At 39.5% G+C, this 23,350-nt stretch overlaps 1 protein-coding gene across 3 annotated transcripts in view; it reads right to left on the bottom strand.

Moving 5' to 3' along the window:
- The window catches only part of sulf2a (sulfatase 2a), a 68,636-nt gene extending 52,975 nt beyond the window's left edge, over positions 1-15,661 (bottom strand). Inside the window, exons 1-2 of one of the 3 annotated variants that reach the window (XM_086087440.1) lie at positions 15,636-15,661; positions 14,637-14,694 (exon numbers count right to left, since the gene is read on the bottom strand). The gene's annotated coding sequence lies outside the window, so the exon portion shown is untranslated. Of the gene's footprint in view, positions 1-13,529; positions 13,591-14,636; positions 14,695-15,635 lie in introns of those variants that run through there. The other 2 variants (XM_086087441.1, XM_086087442.1) reach the window with 2 other exon arrangements.
- Between the last annotated feature and the right edge of the window lie 7,689 nt (positions 15,662-23,350).

Raw genomic sequence — 23,350 nt, 5'->3', positions numbered from 1 at the left:
CACATATTGTTTTTAATGTTGTTTTATTTAACCTTTATCCAAAATGTTTTGTTTTGCTTCACTACTATGCATAATTTAAAAGTTGTTAATTGATCTACACAATCTACAAAATGTGGCATGCACTTGAACTGCAGAAAGAAAGAAATTCTTAAAGCTGCTCAATGCAGGACATTGAATTTTGAATAGCTACTGCCAAATGTGGCCAAAAATTTTAAACTGCACACTCCATTCTTCATATACACACTGCACGGATGATGTCACATCCGCAGGCAAAGGACGGGAAATTCTAACCCAAATCCAATCTGAAAACTATTGGCCAGAGGCTTACAGGAGTACCATTTGGGAACAGCTAAGGTGTTAATCCGCTATAATAGTCAAATAATAAGGCTATTGTAAATAAATTTTGGGGCAAATTGCTACATAGGGCAGCTTTAAAGATTAGCACTAGAAAAAGCCTTTAGACACGTGGATATCTGAGAACCTGTGTGTGTGAATATCCTGAAACTGATTTTTGTGATGTTTGTCTCGAAAATAAATGCACATGCCTGTCGAAAACTCTACCAGCTGCCGCTGTTGGGGAGCATGTTTTCAATTTTCATGCGACAAGAACTAAGTGAGACATGATACCAAACCATTTGATAGCAATAAAGAGGCAGGTGCATACATAACCATTAATGATAGTGCAGTGTTCCACCCTGCTGTGATTGTGTCCTTGCCTGGGAGTATGTGGTTACAAATGAATTTGTTCCTTGTTCCTGTGCCAGGCTGATAAAATATTCCCTTGTCAGCTGGCTGCATGAGGAGGGGTGCAGATGTGGCAGACCCCTCATTGTATTGTATTGTGCTCGTCGCAGTCTCTCTACTGCTCCAATTTTTCTTCGGTTGTTGATTCGTGGCCACAAGTGTTCTCTCCACACCCACACATCTATTCCTTGTGTGTGTGAGAGAGACATGGTGATGATTATGACAATTTTAGAGGTTTAATTTTGGAAATTTCTGGTATGAAAGACAATTGTTTCCTATAAGACACATGTCTGCACTGAGTGTATGTGAATTGGAACTAATTTGGCAATAAGTGTAATTCAGCAAACAAAGGTAGTAGGGGTGTTAAAAAAAAAATTGCGATATTACAATGCGCAACTCTCAAATCGATTCAATATGCGGCTGAATCCATGTATAAAACATTTTTTTAAACATATTTTCCAATATGGGGGGGAGGGATTGAGAGAACTTTTTCTTGATACAAAATTAGTGCTGCCACAAACAATTACAGTATTTTGATATTTGACTATAGTCCGTAGGAGTATTTTAAAAAATCGATTCGGCAATATATCGCGATATTACAGAGCACAATTCTCGTATCGATTCAATATGCAGCCAAATAGATTTTTAAAGATACATTTTTTATGGAAATATTCAACAAAACATCTTACTTAGGGTTAGGGTTCACGCGTTAAGCATGGAAGAATGTTATATTAGTGGAACATTAAGCCTTAACATTTTATTTCAATGCTGTGCAAACACGAAACATATTGCAACAGATTGTTTGTTAAATACAGTGGCTCACAGTTATAAGCCTGAAGTTTCAGATAAATAAATACATTCTCATACAAATCTTACAGTGTACATGTACAAGTTTACTGACTAGTATTATCTAAATTTGAGGGTTTGTTTTTAAATCGCAATAATCAATTTATAGATTTGTATCGGGATTAATCGGTATCGAATTGAATCGTGACATATGAATCGGGACACGGATCGCCAGGTACTAGGCAAATCACACCCCTAAAAGGTAGTATGGTTGCACCAGTCCACACAAGCTTTTTCAAGGTGATTGTTTCAGGGCATGTAAGTGCATTTGTAAACGCTTTGTACCAAAACAGCTTTTGTGTACAACAATTTGTCCCAGGTACCCCACAAAAGGTTGAACTAGTATCATTATTGTTTTGCCTTAAGTGTGGGAAGACATCAAGTAGCTGCAAAAACGCATAAGCTCATTTACCAGAGGTGGGCATTCCATCAGTACTGAAGGACTGTCTGTCAGTATGTCACTGACAGACGCCCGTTATGCTTACGAATGGCGAAACCCTTTAAAAAAAAATCCGAACTAAGCACTGATGGAAGCTGCTTTTCGTCCCTGAGCGTAATCATCACTAACTAACCAGGTCAAGTATCAGCGGACCCCTCAGTCCGTCACTGACAGACGCCCACTTTGTTGACGAATGGCGGACAGTATGTCTGTCGGCCCTAAAATAGAAGTCATGAAATGATGACGGAAGTGTGATTAAAATAAAATGACGGACTAAGGCAGTGGTCCACAACCTATTTTCCACCACAGACCGGTTCATACAAGTCCACAACTTTCGCGGAAGGGCAACCCAGTGGGTTGGGGGGTGCACGGATGTTCGGCGGATGATTAACAAAAGGCTACAACAACAAACGCAAATCCACTATGTATTTTTATGTACCTGCACTAGCAGCACACACAACACCATAACAAGGGTAACAACAACGCTTTAATATGGTGAGGTCACTATGGCAATGCTTATAAATCATACGAGCAACACCAAAAATTGGGTATTTTGTAGCTATAACAAAAAATGTGAAGCCACATTTTTATGTAAGTATACAGGTATTAGCAGTGCCCTCCTTAAATGCACCAACACAACAAGGCACCAGAGAACAAATCTAAAGTCCATGAGTAACTCACTCACCATAACTAAATTAAGAGCCGCTCGCCGCAGAGCCCATCATGCGTGGGAATCGCCTGTAGCTGTAAGAAATCCATGCACCTTTCCAAACTTTCCAAATATGTCTGTTTTTTACTCATTTTGCTAACTTGTCGATTAGCATCAGCGCTACGCGACTGAGATAATTTGCATCTTGACATACGTCAAGAGTCCGTCATAAACAGAGAGAATAAAATATTTCTAAGCCTCGGCTAATCAATTAACTGGAAGTACAGTACGTTTTTTTTCATTCTTTCAACTGTGCGGCCCGGCTCGGTGGTTGGGGACCACTGGACTAAGGGACTCAAGATTACAGTCTGGTCCGGCTTGAAAAAATGACAGACTGACGAATGACGGACCAGCAACATTTTGTAACATGCCCACCTCTGTCCTTTACAAAGATGGCATTCTCCAGTTTCAATTGACACTTTCAGACAGGTGTTGTTCTGAATATTGTACGTTGGTTATACTGTCATAGTGTAGTGGCACTGCACTGTGCAGTTCCTGTTCTGGACTTTCTCATTTGTTTTAGCCCTTTTGAGTGTTCGATGCTTCCGTGTTTGTGTATTGTGTGTGTGTGTGTGTGTGTGTGTGTGTGTGCGTGCGTGCGTGCGTGCGTGCGTGCGTGCGTGCGTGCGTGCGTGCGTATCTCATTGTCTCCCATTACTTTCACCTGAGCTCAGCTTTGTAGTCAACAGCTCCCTAAGGTAAACAAACACAGTAGCTATATTATATACATTAAAAAAACATACTCCACCATAAATAATAGTGGATATGAGTAACCACTGCACGAAAGCATTCGAGAACTATCACGCTAGCAGGAGTAGCTGGGCCAGTCAGCGACAAATTTCTCCAGCCTTTATCATTTCTGGGAGCGGGTTTCAACCGTTTCCTGAGCATATTATCTGTGCAGCCTTCACTTTTAGTCTTAAATAACCTGGAGCATCTGCAAGACTTTTTAGAAACCAATACATTGGTTAACAAGAGCACAGCCATAGACTCTATAGAAGTTGTTTTTATCCACAATTTTTTCCCGCTTTTCCACGTTCTCCTCTTCCATTCACTGGGAAAGCTGTCAAGACCCACACTTCTTTCATCATAACCTTTGGACCGCAAACATACGCACCTATTCGAGCTACTGTATTGAAGTCCACAGCAGGTTGACAGAAATTGAAGAACCGCTTGCTGACCGTGGGATCCACAGATCAAAGAGCCCCCCCCCCCCCCCCCCACACAGACACACACACACACTCCCAATCAAACAGCCTTTTCCGTCCAAGAGATGAGCGATCACAAGGAACGGAAGGCGCTCGGGGCCAAGAGGCAGCATATCTCTAGACAATTAGCAGAAGCCCCTTTGACGGTGTGTTACTTGCATTTGTAATGTACAGCAGACAGTGTAACGTCTGCCAAACATATTAATAAGAAGCGCTTGCGGGCTTGTATAACAAGGCACCCCAGTGTTTTCAGCACAAATACATTTGTAATCAGTTTAAAGCGTCGTGAAGGCGGCAATGCAGAGGAGCAAAACCACTGGGACTAACAATTTCACAGAACAACTATAAGAATGCTTGTCATCTTCTATCCTCATGAATAGGGATAGATCGGTAATTGGCCTGGCTGATTATCGGCACCGATACTGGGCATTTTGACTAATATCGGTATCGGCCTTTTAAAAAAACGATTTATTTAACTTTTCAATTCAAGATATTCTGCTGACGCTGTGAACATTCTGAATCCTTTTTTTTCTCGACATTAAAACAAAGAAATGTGAAAGTTTAAGATTTTTGGTATTTTTTTATTTTGTAATAAAAACAAAGAAAATTTGTTTTGGATGTTTCCCTGCTCCAACGCACCTCTTCCAATGAACAGGATCGTTAACCTATCAGGCCGCTGCAGAGTTTGCTGTTGAGCTTCAGGTGTGTTGGAGAAGAGAAACATCAAAAACCTGCAGGACTCCGGCCTTCGAGGACCGTGTTTGGACAACACTGCTTTAAGACATTTCAACAGAGTCAAGATTGACATTGGTATTTAAATTTTTTTTAACGCAAATATCCCCTGTCCGGGGCGGCACGGTGGTTGACTGGTTAGCACGTCCGCCTCCCATTGCAGAGGACGTGAGATTGAGTCCAGGCTCTGGCCTTTCTGGGTGGAGTTTGCATGTTCTCCCCGTGTGGATTAATTGTATTTTTGAAGGACGTGTACCGACAGCATTTCCCAAAGGACTGTTTTGTTCATGAAAAGCCTGTTCAGAGCTGGATTTGGATTTGCAAACATAATGGATCGATCCCAGCGTTGTGTGACACGACTGCAAACGTGAAAGGTGTGAAAGTTTAACATTTTATTTTGAATATAGTTAGTGTCTAAAGTGGGATCTACATTTGTCATGTGGAGGTTGTTTGGTTACAAGAGGTCAGATATGTTAGCTCACTGCGTTGAGCACCCGCACCATGTGTAGAGGCTCGTCCTCGGAGCAGGCGACCCCGGGGGCTGTGCGGTCCTTTCCCTTTCTCTTTCCCGTTTCCTATCTACTCTTCAGCTGTCATGTCAATTAAAAAAACACATTAAAAAGACAAAAAGACAAAAGATATGATAAAACAGACGGTGGTTGGATAATAAAGTACCGGCCATCGGCCGAGCATCCCAGGGCCGCTGGAGCGTACCTCGGATAAAATCTGGGCATTTGTCGCCCCTCTACCTCCGGAACGGAAAGTCGGCACCGACACCGTTGGAAAGCTCTTGTCGGGCCGCGTCCGGTGACGTGATTATTTCCCCGTTAAGATTTTGCGTTCCGGAGATACTAGGGGCGGAAATCGCGGCCGGCAATGGTTCTCCCCCTTTTATTATTATTATTCGCGTATTGTTTTGCCAAGTTACAATCCGCGGTGGTTATTTTGCAGTGACAACTCGCCACCTAGTTGACATGACTTTGTAATGGTAACTGGCCGCTAAGTGGTCTCGACGTGACGGCTTGCACGTTGCGACTGCGCAGTGGCCTAAATGTGCACATTTGTGTTATTCATAAGCGCCAGTAAATGTCTACAAGCATTCACGGCAAATCAGAGACATTCACGGCAAACTAACGTTCGTAGGTGAGTTGCCGGTTACGGCGAAATAACCATTGCCTAAACAATTGCAAACTAACGCTACAACATAGTGTCTGTACTAGTAACGTTATGCTACTTTTTCTTAAGGTAAAACGTTATGCCACTTTTCCACTTATTCAAATAGTTCTCAAATGTGTAAAAGACGTGTCTGTCTGGCTCAACTTGGTACTGTTGTACCACACTGCTTCTCCTCGGCCATGGCGGAGTCGTTCCCATTCACAACATTAGCACATTGACTCCCGGTTTTTCTGCAGATTTAGGGACAGCAAAAAATATAAGATCCAAAGTCAATTTTGAGGAATGTATGTCACAGTATGTATTTTACACATTTGAAAACTATTTTAGCATGTGGAAAAGTTGAATAATATGGGAGCTTTAAATGAACAGCACACTCTTCTCACCGACGGTGCCTTCCCTAACGCACATACTTTAATGTAAACCTAATAAATAATAAAATACAGAACACCTGATTCCTAACACTTTAGAACTCACTTAAGTCACTAAACAAGTAACTATATATTATTGACAAGTAAGAAAGAGAAGCGCTGCTATTTACAGCTTGAATGTTATGAAAGTCATTGAGGGAGTATTCAAATCGTCTGAGGGGGTGACATCATTGGCTGTGTCCAAATATCCCCTAACCCCTCATTCACTCTATAGTCCAAACTATACAGTTGCCTAACATAAGTGCCCTCACGCTGTTTGGATTCGGACAGCCAGCTCACTACTTGATCGTCGTTGCATATCATGTGACCACCGTACCTCTTGTGAAGCAGCGGTGCATAAATCTCCGACACTTATTGTGAATTTAAAAAAAATTAAAACTGCATTTTATTTATTTTGTTGTAAATCTTTTCAACTAAAACCAATTAATTATTTCTGTAATATATAGTTAATAATAATGTATTGCTTTGATTCTTATGCTTGCGCTATTGCTTGTTTAGTTTTTTCCATACTCACAATGCATTGTGGTCTATATCAACCGGTTGAGTGATGTTCACTACTTCAAAATGCATTGTAGGTCATTTTTTTTTCCTTTTGGTCATTCAGATACCCCTACAAAATGACCTGAGCCCTTCGTAGTGCACTATATAAGGAGAGGGTGCACATTCGGAAACAGACATTTTTTTGCTACTCATGTGTCCATAAACAGGAAGGAGTTAGAGATTTGCATTTTCAAGATGGAAGTACAGTCACTATTTTGAGTTTGTGTCAGCTGAAACGGAAATATTAAGGTTTACGGCACACTCTGTGCTGTCAACAGAGGTTATGTAGCCGTGGCAATCACACTACGTCATAAAAATAAACATGGGTCGATAGAATCAAGTAATCAAAAAGTAACTGAGTTACTTTTTAAGCTAAGTAGCCAGTAAAGTAATAAAGTTACTTTTAAGGGTAACTGGGGGCAGCACTGTGCACCAGACATTAAGTGCTTCTCTGGCATAGTTTAACCTCTCGTGCAGCTTAGTAGAATGTAGTATAGTACTAATATGCAGCACTATGTTGCAACTAAAATCGCAATAACAGTACATCTTTTGTATAAATGTATGGCACTGGTGCTATTCACAATTCGTAGGAGATAGGGACCGAGCCAGCCGGCAAATAGCAAAAATCCGTGCATAATTGACGCCCGTTGTAAGTCATTGTTCTTGTGAGTGTTTGATGTGTATGTACACTCTGTGGATATACTGCATGTATAATATTTTGTGTGTACAAATACTGAGAAAAAAATACCCAGTGTTCATTCATTGTACTGCTTTCACACGTACTCTTAGTATGCGTGCACAGCCATAAACATTCCATTCAGTTAGAAGTGCACTTGAATGCAACATTGCAATCTTTCGAGTCAGTGAAGAGCCTGAATTGGAAACGAAAAGACTTAAAACAAATATGTAAATTAGCAAGCAGCCGTGTTTGGTGTTCTCAATAATTAATGGCTTGTTTGTACCAGAGTGGACCTTTCTTCTTTTTAGTGTCGCTATGTGCATCTTGCAAGCGAACACTCAACAAGGAGCTGATGGGGTTTAAGCCAAATAAATGACATCACCACTGAACAAACGTGGCTGCTGCAAGGAGGTGTGTATTTTTTATTAATTGCTGTACTCCTGAATGCAAAATACCTGAAGACAAAAGCAAAACATGAAGATATTTAATGAGACGTTGAAGACATGCAGATGTTTTACCAGCCTCAGCAGAGTGACACTTAAAGCCCACTAAAAACATAGCAGCCTTTTTATGAACTGCCTCTCCTTATTTCTACCCACTGGCCATGTCTAAATGGCTGGCCTGAAGCCGCCCTGTAAGCAGACTAACGACAAGTGGGAGGATGAAATAACTCCTTCCCGGGAGAGGGAGCAAGATGATGAATTGTGTAAAATCTCAGTTGGCGATGCATTTTAAAGACGTCACAGCAGAAAAGAGCTGATGCTGACAGAGCACAGGACGGCTTATTAAAGTCTGTCCAGCCATGTGACAAGTCGCTCCTTAATGAGCTGTCTGAAGTCAAACAAGAGAAATACCAACACAATAAATTACGAGGCTCATCGCTTCCTGTTTGCCTGCGCTCAGATACGGCTGGGTAATCTCTCTATCTGCTCTGCCACCATCCAGAATGAGATTCTGTCAAATGGCATCCTACGATCCTCGGGTTAATTTGCATAACTGCACTCAATGTCTCCAGTCAAGCTGGTGGCATGTTTTGCTGCAGTTAATTAGATTCTGGAATTAGTTTTCCCAAAAGAAAGAAAAATACAAGATGGTCGCTCCTCTGCTTGCTCTGTTATTCCCATTTGGAAGTGACAAGATAAAATTGTGTATGAGGGTAATTGCGCAGCAGACAACTGGAATGAAAGAAATGTATTCTTGTAGTATAGGGGCTAATACTCTGGTCCAATTTATGTCTGTTTAGCATGCAGGCCGTGAACTGTTCCCTCTGACACGGCGAACCTCATTAAGATAGAGCAAACTCATTCACTCGAGAATGAAAGCTAATTCTCCATACTTTTTTCCCCCTCTCAGAGATATAGAGACAAACCTAAATTGGGTCTTCGGGGACAAGAACGCAGGAAGGTAGAGACCCCCCCCCCCAACTCTCATCATCACACTTTTACTGTGAACTAAACTGAAGGACACAACCTTAAGCTCCTTTTGAACGGATGCTATCAGAATGAGGACGAGGACGAAAACCTTCAACGCTGCGAGCTCACACTGGACAAACTGTCAAAGGGATGGACATCAAAAGAGATCACACTGGCGTATCGATTCTTGCTCATACATCACGCATATAGTATGACCTTTGGATAAAGAGCAGGTGGATGGTGAAGAAGACAAAAGGGAGGAAGGGCCTGCAATGGGCGCACGTCCATGAACCGAGCACGCAGCATGGGATGTGACATTTAGCAAGAACAGCAAAATGTCATGTCAATTAATCAGGAACACCAACACCGGCTGTATCAATACTCGGCTCCCTCACACGCCATCTTTCAGCATGCGCGCACACCTCGTCTCTGTCTGTGAAAGAGCACTATCAAGATGGAGTGCTGTGGCTTGGCTCTCCTCTTAATAATATTTCTGCTTCTTCAGCTTGGACCCACACAGAGAAATGGAATGGATCCATCACTTACACAATCACAGAGTAAGGCCCCAGGAGACGGCATACATTTTCCACTGCAGGGAGTTGCAAATTGCTTTTGAATAACCACAGTCTAATTGACGGGAAAAGAATGCGCATGTCATAAACTGTCATCAACACATTTTTCACTTTGTACGTGCTCTGAGACATTTTTCTGTTGCTTTTTTTCCCCCACCTCAATCTCTCCCTGCTACGCTGACTATGTTTTAAACTGTTTCTGTGAGCTGCATGCCCTTAGGGGACTGAAAACACTGGAACAATTGGCTCATTAGAAGTAAAAACACATCAAAACAGTAGACAATGCGGCTGGAAGCCCTTCGGAGGAACGACAAAGTCAGGGAGAGAAGAGCACAGATGGACGGATATGAGACACTGGAGGGTAGTCAGCATGGGAGGGGTAGAGATAGACAAGCAGAAAGGTAACCTCCGGCCCTACATGCACTCAGTACTTCTCAACTATCTTGCTTGCGAGTCCATTTAAGAGTTCACTATTTGACACACATGAAGTTCAAGAAACTATTTACACTGCAATCCAAACTTATTGGAACTGAGAGTTGCAAATTGAAAACATTTAGATTTGACATCAACACACGACTATGAGACACGAGGTCAAAGGGTTTACGGGTGAAAAAAAAAGTTTGGGGGAACTTGACATCAACAGGATAATCGATCAAAGTCATTGCACAAACATCGGCATAATCCGTACGACCACGTACTGAAGAAGAAAGAAACCACAAACGTACTAAGTAACAGATGTCGAAAGGGTAGACCAGGGAAAATAACAGTTGATGACAGAAACATTTTGGGAGCTGTAATGAAAAACTGTAAACAACTGCTAGTGAAATCAGTAACATCAAAAGGGCAGTAAAGAATATCACAATTTTGTTCATGTAGCAAGATGCATGGTGCCAAAACAACAAATGAGTTCACCAAGGGAAAGACTTTTAGTCAATCTCCAGACTTAAACTCATTTAAGCATGCATTTTACATGCTAAATATTTTTGATCACCTAAAAAGAAGTAGTGTCAAATTCCGATTTTAATACACTACCTGCAAATAAAAGCTGTGGGAGATCCACACTGCCCATAAATGGTGAAATTTGCTCCTTAACATTTGACAGCAAGTACATTAGATTTTTCATCTCCACACGCATGTGCAACAAGCTAATTTGCTGATTTTATTGTTGTTGTTGTTATTTGTTAAATATTTTTTGTTCCTGACCAACTCCTGTTATATTCGTCAGTCCATGTATCATTTATATAGTGAAGATGAGTGGAAATGTGAATATTTGCTTCATAAGTCGATTTACAGTGTATGCCCCTAAATTTTCTACTTATAAAATGTCATATTAAAGCCCACTGTGCTCGATACATTGTCATTTTAAAAATCGAATTGTTGAAAATTTTGGATTATTAAAAGCTGTTGTTCTTATGTTGTGTTACATGCAAATATTTTTGTGGCAGAATGCTGGATGGGTGCTTTACAAGAGCTGTTTACTATAGCTACGAACTACTTAATTGTGGCATTTAAGAAAAAACTATGAATGTTAAGTTTATGTCAAAACTAATTTAGGATCAGTCTACATTATTGTTGTCGGAACATTTTGCACAGGAATTATTTTTGACCTTTAAAAAACCTTTAAATAAATGTTTGTTGGGTTTATTAGATTAAAATCGATTAAAATCGTAATCGTCCTGAATGTCAGTAAAAATCAAGATTATTTGGGGGGGCCATATCACCCAGCCCTAGCTCATAATAAAAATAAGGGGTTAGTCTGGGGTTTATTTCACAAAACAGGTTTAGTGAGAACCCTGAGTCAAGAAACTCTGAAATGTGTGAAACTCTGCGTCTTCCGTTTCAGAAAGGGAGGTAAAACCCTGAAACCAGGGGAAAAGAGGTAGGGGAAACTCTAGCCAGTTTCACAAAAAGAGGTAATTTAAGATCTCAGTCAGTTACCGTAGTAACACATTCCATGAACCTAACCTGGTTGGTCGCAGGTGTTTCACAATGAACCACAAGGTTTTCTCTGTCCTCGCCTCCTTTCAGAAACACACATTTCATTTCCTCATTCATAAAGTCCGCTGCGGCGAGTTTATAAATACATAAATAAGCCTATAATCTATAGCGTAAAGTCCACAAAAGTACCAGGTATCGGTATCGGGCCGATACCAGACATATTTCATGGTATCTGTACTCGCGACGGATATCGATACTGGTATCGGTCCCCGCTCTTGTGGACGTTTTACGGTCAGGAACTAAAGGCTGAAATGGTTATTTTGTATTTATTGACCGCCACAGGTACCTCGAGTATGAAAAATCCGAGAGCTTTTTCCTGCCTCGAGTACTGGTTTATTTAAGGCTTTAGCGTAGCGGACGCACAGGCTACTTTTAATTTAGCCACTTATATCACCAACGCAAGGGAAGGAAGAAGAAGCGGATGTTACTTATTTGATTCAAGCAGCGGGAATGAAAGAATTAAAGATAAATCGAAGGTGCGAGCGGAATGCGGAAATGGCGACGATGAACAAGGTTTCCGTAGGTGAACCTGCGGAAGGATAATTATCGGAGAGAGAAAGCGGCCCGACTCGCGGGAGCCCGGCCGGCCACGTTACGTTTCAACTGGCTCCAGAAGTGGCCTGTAGGGCAATACTAGTAGCTAATGTGTTTCGTGTCTGCAGATTCATCACAAACTTATTATTTTTTTAACCTGTAACGCAAAAGAATAAAATGTCTTAAAAATACCGTATTTAATTTGCCTTACTAGGCCTACTGGTCAACTGCTCCAAATTCATAAATGCATAATTCACTACCCTGGCGTATAATGTAAGTGTACAATTTGAAAAAACTGTTGATTTAAAAATAAAAAGGAAATCATTGAGCCAACTTGTTTTTCATTATTAAGTGAAAATGTCAAAAGTATACTTTATCCGTGTACTTGAGTACTCGATAGAATTTTCAGTTGAGTATTCGAATACTAAAATACTCGATAGTTGCAGCCTTACCGTATTCCTTAAAAGCAAGTTTTACAACCACATATTTTGATTGGGACTTTTCTTTTTCTGGCCACTGGATTATTTGTTTCATTTTATTTATCTTTTTTTTTTATTCATTTTGTGTGCTCTATGCAAAATGACTTTTATGAGCAAATTGAAAGAATATAATTGCCATTAATTTCAAGCAATTTTAAGGAAATTTGCTATAATTGGTCTGTGAGTACTGAAGATTTGAGTATTGGTATCGGTCTAAAATAAAAGTGGTATCGAACATCCCTAAAATTAAATATTCGTTGTGAGATTGTTATCAGACCGCGCATAGATATGCTGGCATTTCCCGACAGTTATCTTTTTGAGCGGTACCGTTTCACATCACAGTCCATCATCTACATACACAATTTAATCCGTCCTTACATTTGCAATTAACATTACCGGCGCCGTACTGATGCACTCACATCCCAGCATATATTGTGTGTTGAACTCTGCGTTTTTCTTAGAACCATTTGAATAATGTTTCATCTTAAGTCAAGTGCGCTTCTCCCCCGCAGGATTGCGCCTAAATGAAATGAAATAATGAGCTACCATTCAAGAAGTTTCCTCTGTAATATTATTGTGATTGCAAAGGACTACATTTAAATGTTCGCATTGACCCCGACTCCAGCAGCAACGTTCTCCCACGCCGAGCCGCTGCGGTTTGCATTTTTTTCTAAAGACATGTTCAAATTCGCCATAGATTAAGATTTTCAGTTGAGAGGGGTAAAAAAAATAAAAATGCGGAAGCAGAGGGTGGCACTGCGCTCTGCTTCCCCGTTGCCATGGTGACTAAACGAATCGAGGCTCCATTGATGTGATGAAACTACTCTACCTCAAATCAGCTGCCCTGGAACCGAAAACCCAGGGTTTCCTCTCTCAGTGTATGTCAACTGGATGTTCAGGGTAAGTCTCGGTGTTTGTTGAACATGCTTTATGAAATGGACCCCTGGAGCCCTAAGCCAAACCCCTAACCCTATCTTATCTGATATTCATCTTTGATGTCAAACCAGTCTAAAACAGAATTAAAGGAGCTGACCTCACTTTTCTTATACTTTTGGAGTGAAGTATAGATTCCAATAAAGTGTCATTTGTGGTGCCTGCAAAAAAAGAAAACATCACATTACTGACACTGTTGGGAATTACCTAAAGGTAATTTCCCTGAGGAATAGAACATTAAGGCTGTCAGATTTTATTTACACTTAAAAAATGCAGGCAGATAGTGCACTGCCATTACTTTCAGACTAGAGTATACTTAATTTTAAACAACAATTTGCTTGCAAATTGTGAAAAGTGGATAAACCCAAGATCATAGAAGTAAATCAGCTGCAACCAGAGTGAACCTCACTTATGATACCTCAGTTTACTATGCGATATTGGTATCTATGAGAAGTGTTATTGACTTCAATTAGAACCAACCGTCTACCTACTTTTGTTTCATAGTTTCATGGTATGGTGGCGCATCACAACTGGAGGGTGTCAGGTGCGATATATTGTTGTACAAACGAAACAAGCATTTCTAGCTTCACTCTTAAACATTGAGAGGATGATGACAAGTCTGGTTATAAATTATACAGTGGCTATAGATCTGATCAAGATTGTATAATGTTTGTAATGAAAAGGCGCCAGGATACTTCCAGGTAGCAGATTCACACAAATACTGAATTTTAATGATTTTTGGTTGGGTTGGCATTGAGTAATTTAATGCTAATACATTCATTCCATTTTGCAGTCAAAATAGCATCGTGTTGACTGTGTGAATTTCCATCTTGTCTATTTTCTGAATCAACTTAGCTCTCAAAACACAAGTTACAGTCTGTGTTCCTTCTCTCTTCAAAGTAATTTATCTCATGTACCATCTTTTTGACTGACACTTAACACATTCAATCTACCGCAGTAGAGAAGAAGGCTAAAATCATAATTTACTGTAGTTTTCTCAATCACTCTGCCTTGGTCAAGTGGCATGTAAAAGATTACTACTGCCATATTGACAATGTCTATACATAAAAGAAATAACTACAGGTGCCAATAATGAAAAAATATTGGAAGGAAATATAATCTTTTAAACAAATGTATATGTTAAACTAAAAATGTCTCAACATGTCATGGTCAGGATGTGAATATTTGAAACACCCAACTCTCTTACCTTGATTACGCATGCCAGCTCAGTCACTCTCAAGTGATGCCTCTTGTCAAGTAGTTGCCTGGAGCAGAGGGGAAAAGAAGAGAAACTGAATGAATGAATGAATGAATGAATGTATGACCTTCAGCGGCAGCCGCATTTTGTGCTACATTTCACCAAGGCTTACCACCTGCAGCAGCAGCAACCTTTTGGATTCAAAATGTACAGAATATAGTTTTGATATGTCGTTTGTATGTCTATCCAACCATCTTCTATACCGCTTGTCCTCATTAGGGATGTGGGTATCTCAGGGCACATAGTCATATATGGTCACACCTATCAGGCGTGAGGATAAGCGGTTAAGAACATGGATGGATGGATGGAATGTTTTTGTATTCTGAGATGAAGCCGGAATAAATTGGACAAAACTTGCTAGTATGGGAGGAGCATGTAAATACACACAGAAAGGAAAGGGCTGAGATAGATTCGAACCAGAAGATCAAAACTATGAGGCAGACAATCTCACCACTTACAACCGTGTTGCCGTTTCTGGGTGTGTCTGTAATTATTTCTCCACAGCTAAAACATGTTAATTAGTGGGGTTGTTGCAGCGGACCGTGTACATTGCATCATACCGTTACCGTGAGTTTCTGACGTTATATTATGCCTCACTTGTGTAGTAGTATATTTGAAACGCAGTGAAACAATTCTCCACGATTGCAAGCTCCGTATAAAAGGGTCGTGTTAAATTCACACTCCTCATTCAACACAAAGTATCGTTATTTGTGTAAGGGCATAACTAACAAGAGAAAGTTGTAGTCGTAAGTATATGTGTGACTGTTCCTAAAATTGTGGCTTGTGACTTGTGAATTTAGTTTAGCGTATGTGTTGTGTCACTAGGATTCCCGCACTACGTGATGTGAAGATAGAGTTTCGAAAAATGACTTTACATCCTGGCAAAAACTAAATTAGTAATTTAGTTATTATTATCTTCTAATCTGGAATACATTTCAGTTAACCTACCTCTTGTGACGTCATATCTATGCGTCTGTGGCGTAGTGCAACGGCTTTGGCGGAGTGTTGACTTGCAGTGCCATCTGCTGCTCGATTAACAAACAGCACGGGATAGTTTTCACATGGCTTGAAAAACATTTCAGTATATTGTTCAATAAACCATTAAAAAAAATACACGACTTGAAAATGATATAAGCACTTAGTTTATATTTGTATTGGTCAATATTAGTTTATATTTGTATTGGTAATAATATTGACCTAAAAAACGAGGCTGGATAAAAGCCTTAAAATGTGTTTAGTCACGTGGCGTTCTGTAAAAGTCAAATGGGAGTTATTACTTACACTTGGACGCCTCATATTACGTAAACGCATCACCGCCGTTTTGATCATGCCATGAGTATATGAATGAATGGAAGGTAAAAATTTTTTAAAAAACACACTTAATTATTATGATCATATTGATATTGTTAGTAATCATTTTACTGTTAATATTATTATTAGTAGTAGTAGTATTCTTCCATTATAATAGTACATTAGGCCATCTACAGTATATTTGTTATTGTTTCTGTGATTGGAATAACCTTTCAAATACTGTACTGTATGCCATTACTTCATCCGACACACGGGGGCGGCCTTACTACACGTAATATTTTTCAGTACTATTCTAAACTGTCAAGATTGGCTTGCCACAGGTCAAACTGAATGCCACTTGAGAAAATATTAATAGTGTAAGCATTTTTAAAGAAATATGTCGACGCCTTCTTAAAACAATCGCGTAGGTCATTTTTTTATACATATATATTTTTCAGGAAAAACAAAAAAAATTAACAATTTGCATCATGAGAAGATGATTTAGGCAAAAAACAACAACTAATATTTGCAACAACAAAAAATACGTAGGCAATTATTTTAAGAGGGTGCCGATATGAAATCCTTGAAAAATAATAATTGTAGGTTTTATTTTCCAAAAAGTGAGTATTTTGCATAAAATTTAGCTGGGCACAATCATTTAAGTGATTTATTTGTTGGAACCCAAACAACTAATTCTAACCTTACAAGAGGAAAGTCATCTTAAGATGTTTCATAAACAGCCTTGTTCATTCAAGCATCTATTGTTCCCGAGGGGTGTGTATGATGTGGGAAGAATGTGCTTGGATTACATAAATTCATCCCAGAGTTATGGGAGAGCAATAGAAAGAAATATAGCAATAACTTGTAGATCCCTTCTCTATGAGACCACTTCAAAGAGCTATGTTTAGTTTTCATTATTTCCTCAAGCTACAAAGGTCATAAAAAGGACATATTGTGCCCCCTCCCCCCAAAAAAGCTAACTAAGAACTCATTTAAACTGACTGTCTAGCAATAGGAAGAGCGCTACTTTTACTCTTAGCTCACCCTCAAGCCTGTTTCCGTGGCCAAGAATGTCAACCTCCTGATTCTGTATGTGAGTTCTTTTTATTTACATGTCTACAGTATTTGATTTATCAGACCTTCCTGCCTCAAACCCTGCTCTATCCCAAAGTCAGCTGGGATAGGTGGCCGTTTATCTGTGACCCTAACAGATTAATGGATTAAAATTAGTACTACAAAAAAAAATATTTAGAAATAAACTCATATTCATATATAAATAATCTGGTGGGGCACTTCTCCTCTAATGCAACATTGCCACAGACCAAGGGTATGACACAACAAGGTCAAGCAAAAGTTTTCAGGACCACCTGCAGATGGTTGGACCATTCAGGGCGTCATAACATAGCCATAAAAAAGCTCTCAAGTCACTTTGTTACAATACAAGTTAACACACTCGGAGAAGTTTACAGCTGGAGCAGATACACACTAAAGTGCTTTACGAAGTTCATGCCTGACAGGTTTGACAATGATGCGCATTCAAACTCCCGCACCTGCACACACACACTTTTTTTTTTAAACAATGACCTTTATTTTAATTACTTAAAATAACTTAGGTTATAAGTTGCCAACATTTGATGACACTTTCATTTTTGGTTTTAGCACATGACATATTTAGGTACACAAAAGCACAAATCACAGCACACAGTCACACAGACTTAAACTCAAATTATTATTCAATTTCATGCACAGTTAATGTCTATCTTTTAAAAGAAAACATTTAATGTTACTGCAGGTCAAAAACCAATGACCAGTTGAAATCTGTTTTAAAATGTTAATTGTAGTCTCCAAAACCACATAATCTAAACAAAATGGCTCCCTGTTTTTATTTGTCATGTTGCAGTATATGGGCCCTATAGGTCTGGCATTGGTAGAGATGAAGGGGATTAGGGAACCGTTACTGACAAGTAATGAGCAGGTTGACAGCAAGAGTCCCATGTGTCATTTTATGCATACTGCTAACTTTATATGTTGAAAGAGTGAGAAAACGATCTGGACATATATCAAAATAAATATTTAGCCACAATTAAGACTGAAAACACAGACAATCCAACAGATAATGTCCAGTCTGAAAAAGTTCAGATGGAAACTGTAACAAACTCCAAGAGGCACTAATGCCATGGCAACAAAACTCGGGATGGGGTACCAATGGCGAGAAAGAATGAGTACTTTGGTGCCAGATTTTCAGTGGTATCACTTTCATTGATGAGAGAGTTTGAGCACCTGCTCGCCACATGGATGTTGGTATATAATCATCCACATTAAAATCTGAAACTATTTAGATAGCTAGACTCTTTTATTCTTTATAAATGTATGCGTGCATTGCATAATTTAATGCAAATGTTAATGTAAATTCAAATGTCAACTGTCTGCAATTATTATTTATTTATTTATTTTCAGTCCATCATGTTTCAATATTGCTTACCCAGCGCATCATTTTCAACATTGAAAATGTTTTGAAAACAAAACGAGGAAAAAGCGACTGATCGAACGAAAGGTCATGAACAGCAATTCCCACACACCACAGCTGTGTGACTGTTTTTCTTCGCCTCTTTATCAGCAGTTATATCATATACACAATCATCAACTTGAGCAGCCTGGTTGCATTTCTTCACACCTGAATCTAAGATTGCCGATAACATGTTAAAACATGTTTTCCATTCGTGAAACACAAACCGAGCAAAAATAATAATACTTGCACCACCTGTTGTTCGTTCACTCAGTAATATTTTCATGCATGTTATTTGGTTAATTATGTAATTGTTGTGCAATTGCTGAGTTGAACAATATGACCACTTGTATTAGACCTTCAAAATTATTTGAGGATGTCAGTTAGTGTGGAAAAGTGGTATGTGCACAACATTGAGATCACTGTTACTGCTACATTGTGATCAAGTGACTTTCAACTGCACATGTTCCCTATCATTCTTTGAACACTTTTTCAATTGGACTACGAAACCAAAGAAAGCAAGGGAAAATCGTTACAGGCCTATTTCATTATATTGTCACTCTTTGTATGTAAATAAGAAAATATGTATATTACATTTAAAAGCCTATATAAATCAATGATGGGGTCAGAAATGGACACACACACCATCTCTTAGTGATCATGAGATGAAAAGGGATATATCTCTTGCAGGTAGACTTTTTGTGTGTTTTAACTCTACCAACAACGGATGCAAACAAAATATTCAAGGCCTCGGATGAATACGTTTCGGTAAAGCACGGTAACACCAACTGGAACATGTTGACGTAAGCGCCCCAACTCATGAAATGCACAATAAAAACACATCGTTGCTCACACATATTGAACCACACCTTTTCTGGAAAACTGGCTTAGGATTTGCATTGTTGGTAAATCCGTTTTTTCTGTGTTTTGTCATGGTTCACATTGGCTTACACAGGGGGTCGGCAACCTTTACTGTCAAAAGACACATTTCAGGTCAAATAAATAACAAAAAAAGCCGCAAATCATTTGAACATTGTGATGAAGGAAATAATGTGTTGGTGTTAGTCTCATGTATTGAGGGCTCACATGCTAATTAGAGCTGCGCCACAATAGAAAAATAGAAAAGCAACATGCAAAATATAGACATTCATTTTCTTCTGCCTTTTGTCTTCCGTTTTGGATAGTTTTGTTTTTTGGGGGTAATTTTTCATAAATGTTAAGGCTTTTCCTCTTTGTCAAATTTCTGACATTTTTGACATTTTTATGGATATGTGATATGGTAATTTCTTGCCTCTCTTCTTCCTTTTTTGGACATTTTATGGCTATTTTTGACAGTTTATTTTCTGCCCTTTTTTTCTTTTTGCTATAAAATTTCTGTTATTTTAACATTTTAAGGTCATTTTCGGGATTTCTTCTTTTATAGTTTCTTTTTAGGTCATTTAAAAAAACTTTTTCATATACACTTTCATCTCTCTTTTTCTGACAACATAAGAATTTGGACTGTGACATTTAATTATTCATTTTTTAATCTAAATCCTTAATTAGTTTTAGGAATACGTAACAAAAAATAAATACATAATTTCTACTTTTTTTCCTTTTTTTTAGGGAGCCACAGCAGATGGACTAAAGAGCCACATGTGGCTCCAGAGTGGCAGGTTGCAGACCCCTGGTTTACACATTTTCAATGACAGCTGTTGACCAATACTAAAAATCCTGGATTGACATTTTTAATACTGATACGCACACAAATCCAACAATTTATTTCCCATTTTACATTCAGGGTCTTTTTTCCCTCTTACTATCAACTGCAACTTCCTTGAGTGCTACAAAAGAGCGGAGTGGACGCCACAGTTGATACAGGTGGTGAGACGATGTGCAAAGGTTCAACTAGAGTGAGTGAGAAGAGACCATTCGAATTAGGAGCTCGATTTGTTTTCTAATGGTTTCCAGAGAGGGCAAACGGCGCTATCCAGATGTTTTCTTTCTTGTATTCCTCTCTCTCTCTCTCTCTCTCTCTCTCTCTCTCTCTCTCTCTCTCTCTCTCTCTCTCTCTCTCTCTCTCTCTCTCTCTCTCTCTCTCTCTCTCTCTCTCTCTCTCTCTCTCACCTTCTTTCTAAAATGAATATTACCTTGTTTTACCCGAGCAGCTGGATAATTTGTTCCATTTGAGGGGAGGAAAGGGGGAGGCCGGCAGGCGACAGTCAGGCGAGCAGCCACATAGGTTCAAGCCTTGTTGAAGAGTATCACGTAGCTGCCTTTTATGACCTGTTAAACACCCCAGAGCTGAACGCCACCATTTATCCTACAGTGTAGGGCACAGTGTGAATAAGATAGGGTGAACGTAATCGTAAAAAAAAGCATGTTTGTTACTGGGAGAGGAAATCAGACTACACGGGGGAATAAAAGGAGGCCCATGTAAGCCTACAGGAAAATACTGACACTCGACAGTTTGTTCCTTCTGTAACATTCCAGTCTGTATATGTGATAAATTGCCATTGTGTTGATAATGACTGATAATTAAATATGAATATTTATATAATTGTAAAGCAATGTGCTACAGATGTGCTTTGTAAACTGAAGTTGGCTGTAGCAAGTTTTGCTCTGACCAATCAGAGGACAAAAAATGCTGACATTATCAAGTGCCAGCTCACCAGCTTCATGAGAACAAATTGGCCTGGTTAAAAAAAACACGCTCAATGCTAATACAATTTAGTTTAAATTACATGGGCCAGCACTCCTGATTCTGAAGGCCCTGGGCAGATTAAATTCAAGTAGCAGCACTGAAATTGGATTAGCCGAAGAATCTAACATTAATTTATTGTACATACTGGAAGCATTGCAGCCAAGTGAAACCTATGAAATAAAGATAATAAACTCTTGTGAATAATTTCATGGAGCAACTATTACGATGTGCTGTAGGTTATACCATTACCTTAGATCAATACTTCTGACTGTGTTTAGGTCAGCAGAGATGGCTTTGTTGATCACTCACCACTGGGTTCAAGTGATATGCTCCCCATTTGTTTTTCTTAATGTGGCCAAGTTTAGATATTCTATAGGGGCACTGTGAGCAGCAACAAAAAAAAAAGTTGTATACGGTCGGTATGTATGTGGATACAAATATGAAATGCAATGTAAAGTCTCATACACACGTTACAATTTTTAACATCTTGACCAATTTTTTCAGCCAAACTTAGGGTTGATCACACTTTAGGAATATTGAACTGGTAACATTTAAGATTGTTGGCCTCTATTAGGGTGGAAAACCTACCTTTAACACACTACAGGATAATACGTCCAGACAGCCGATAAACAAATGTTGTTGGGTTTTTTTTGTTCATTTTTCCTTTTGGACAATCATAGAGACAATTTACAACATTCACTTTTCACATACAATTAAAGCCGAAAAGAAAAAGGGCTGACGGGATGAAGCCAAAACGTATTAATTCCCATTCCCAGAATACAATAGGACGCAGATAATCAAAGTGGTAATTGGTCACATATCTAGTTGAGTGGATTATCAAATTGTTGATTGATGCAAACCTCGATCAGAGTCAGAAAGCGGAAGCATAATGTATAGACTATTAAATAGGGAAAACACTGACTGCTGGTGAGTGCTGGTATTGTGTGTATTCAAACATATGAAGGAACTACTGGGGCCAACAAAGCATACACTCACCAAAAATATAAACACAACACTTTTGTTTTTGCTCCCACTTTTTTATGAGATGAACTCAAAGATCTCAAATTTCTTCCGCATACACAATATCACTATTTCTCTCAAATATTGTTCACAAACCAGTCTAAATATGTGATGGTGCGCACTTCTCCTTTGCCGAGATTATCCATCCCACCTCACAGGTGTGCCATATCAAGATGTCGATCTTTGATTTTAGAGTTCATCTAATAAAAAATGGGAGCAAAAACAAGTGTTGCGTTTATACTTTTGTTGAGTATATGTTTGTTTCCTTCCTGTTGTCAGTGTACAATATTTCCCACGTTTATTTCTGTATGTTGTGTAGTTTTTTCCCCCTACTATTTGAGTGAATGTAAATGCAGCATCAGTGCAAAAAGATGCGAATGAGAGACTAAAAGGCAAAAAGTGTGCAAGCTTGAATAAGTCAAAGTTGAGTTGAAAAAGATGTGTTTCTATTTTAATGACACCCACCAAAAGGAGTCACCAGTAAGTGTGTGAGCGATCATGTTTATCACACTGCTGTTTATACATGTCAAAGGCAATGTGCTTCAATGACTGATCTTTGTCTCAGATGTATGATCCTCGATTCCCCCTCCCACTCTCCAGCTTTCAGAGAGAGCAATAACAATCCTCTCCGTGATTCCTTCCACATGCATGTCGTGACACACACTTCATTTCAGACTATTTCGTCCATCGTCAGATGTGCTGGGCAAGAATTAGAGAGAAGAGTGAGAGAAAGACAAGAAAGGGGAAAGCGAGTGGGAGGGAAATAGAGAGACCTCTTCTTATGTTTCAATTGCGGAGCGGCAGCTACGCAAACAGTGGATGAAGGTGGGAGGGAGGCGCTGCAGCTGAGGCTGAGGGATGGATGGATGTGGATGTGGAGAGCGAAGAAGGGAGGGAGCGAGGCGCTAGGCAGAGCCACTGAGTCTAGACTCCAGATGTGCAGGCAGCAGCATAGTGGCTGCATTGGCCCCCACCAGGCTGCTCTGGGAGTATCCCCAGCACATGTCCCCACGCCGCCTGTAAATCAGTCCAGCTCGGCCTCAGGCTGCACCGCAGCCACAAAACCCCTCCGCATGGACCCCCAAACTTGGCTGGCCAGCGACAGAAAGACGCCAATGAGCCCACTGTGTTCAGTTTTATCCATAATTGTCTCTCGGACTGCCT

This window comes from Leptonotus elevatus, chromosome 10 (assembly GCF_054856555.1).
Source record: "Leptonotus elevatus isolate MCC_2025b chromosome 10, RoL_Lele_1.0, whole genome shotgun sequence".
Lineage (NCBI taxonomy): Eukaryota > Metazoa > Chordata > Actinopteri > Syngnathiformes > Syngnathidae > Leptonotus > Leptonotus elevatus.
This window is presented reverse-complemented; position numbering and strand designations above follow the sequence as displayed.